The sequence below is a fragment of the Rhinopithecus bieti genome, unplaced genomic scaffold, assembly GCF_001698545.2.
Source record: "Rhinopithecus bieti isolate Rb0 unplaced genomic scaffold, ASM169854v2 scaffold_21, whole genome shotgun sequence".
NCBI lineage: Eukaryota > Metazoa > Chordata > Mammalia > Primates > Cercopithecidae > Rhinopithecus > Rhinopithecus bieti.
Window position 1 is genome coordinate 1 of NW_016802842.1, and position 2,171 is coordinate 2,171.

A 2,171-nucleotide genomic window follows, 5' to 3' on the forward strand; every position below is an offset into this window, starting at 1 on the left:
AATTAGCTGGGTGTGTTGGCTCGTGGTGGGAGGATCGCTTGAGCCCAGGATCCTCCCACTGCGATCCTCCTACCAAACACCATCATGTCCTGGGATCGTGCTACTGCACTCTAGCCTGGGTGACGGGGTGAGACTATGTCTCAAAAATAAAGACAACAATTTTCATTCGAAAAATTTCATTCAGGCCAGGCGAGGTGGCTCACACCTGTAATCCCAGCACTTTGGGAGGCTGAGGCAGGCAGGTGAGGCAACCTCACCTGAGGTTAGGAGTTCGAGACCAGCTTGGCCAACATAGTGAAACCCCATCCCTACTAAAAATACAAAAATTAGCTAGGCATGGTGGCACATGTCTGTAATCTCAGCTACTCAGGACGCTGAGGCAGGAGAATTGTTTGAACCCAGGAGGTGGAGGTTGCAGTGAGGTGAGATCGTGCCACTGCACTCCACTCCAGCCTGGGCAACAAGAGCCAAAGTCCGTCTCAAAAAAAAAAAAAAAAAAAAAAAAAAAGAAAATTTCATTCAACTTTACTTGAGATTGAATACATATGAAGTGTGCTTTCAATACATAAAAATAATAGTGGATAGCAGCAAAGGAGTGGCGGTAGCAGTGGAGGAGGAGTTGTGGCAGATTAAGGAGAATCTGAGAATTCCTATTGTAATTATTTGGAAATTGATAAAGATAATTCACAGTTCTAAAAACTCAAGACTTTACTTTTTAAAGGACCAAAATAAACTCAAGACACCTTGCCAACACTTTTCCACCTCTCAACAAATTGATTACTCTTTTACACATAAAACTGAAACAGTTATGGCATCAAAATTGATAGCAACGAAAGTTTGTAAAACTGTATTTCAGTCTCTTTTTCTTGATTCCAAAGTGCAAGATGCAGGGTTTTCATAATCTTTTAGCAATGTTTCTCCTGTCAATAAGACTTCATTTTGTTTGGCAAAGACAGTTTTTGAAATAAGTCTATTCTGGTAGGCTGACATAAAACAAATGACATGGGTGCTGCAAAGAACAAACCTGTATGAATTGTAATATTGGATTGATCAGTCTTAGGGGGTAAATTGCAGATCCAGGCAACCGAGACCTTGAATAAGAAAAAACTCTATTTTCAGAGTCCCTGTTTGAATGTTCAATTAGATCAACTAATTGTCCTTTCACATCTGGTTGTTCATAAAAGCAAAACCTGCCATTTGAGTGTTCAATTCTAGTGTGAAGTGTTTACTATGGGAGCAAAAGCTTGAGCTTGAAAGATAACGCTCATTAGGGCTATCTGGGACAAGAAAAAAACCATCTAGCACATTTGCTCACTTCTCTTCTGCCTGTCAGCGTGTGATTGCCCCCAGCACCATCCTTATTTTGCAAGTTTTTTCAGCTCCTCTGTAAGGCTTGTCACAACCATAGTGTCACTACTTTGGACAGAATCATCAACTCTTGCCATCCCAGGAGGAGAGTTGGATCAGAATTCAAATGACAGTGGATACTTTCAGACACATGGACAACTGCACCTGTGAGTCCACAGAAGTTCCTTTAGATTTGATTGTTCTGTATTGGAGGTAGTAATGATGAAAGTGTCTTCAGGAATGTCTTCATGACTTGTTCTTGGGCTCTGCATTGTAACTCCTACAGGTGCCAATTAACAAGCCATTCGGCGATGGATCCACAAAAATCTCCAGGGCAACGACCAGGTCCTGCTCTACCCGATTCTCAGCTTTGGGGATAGAATTCCCAGAAACTTCTGTGTTCGGAGTTGGTTCCTTACAGTGGGTTCTTAGTCTTGCTGACTTCAAGAATGAAGCCACAGACCTTCACGGTGTTACAGCTCTTAAAGGTGGCATGGAGCAGCAAGATTTATTGTGATAGAGCAAAAGAACAAAGCTTCCACAGCGTGAAAGGGGACCCAAGCAGGTTGCTGCTGCTGGCTGGGGGTGGCCAGTATTTATTCCCTTGTTTGTCCCCGCCCACGTCCTGCTGATTGGTCCATTTTACAGAGCACTGATTGGTGTGTTTTTATAGGGTGCTGGTGCATTTACAATCCTTTAGCTAGACACAGAGCGCTGATTGGTGCATTTTTACAGAGTGCTGATTGGTGCATTTACAATCCTTTAGCTAGACACAGAACGCTGATTGATTGGTGCTTTTTTTTTTTTTTTTTGAGACAGAGTCT

The 2,171-nt window shown here is 42.5% G+C and overlaps 1 pseudogene; it reads right to left on the reverse strand.

Annotated features, from left to right (window-relative positions):
* Positions 1-905: 905 nt before the first annotated feature.
* LOC108526892 (suppressor of cytokine signaling 6-like) overlaps positions 906-2,171 on the reverse strand; it is a 5,241-nt pseudogene continuing 3,975 nt past the window's right edge.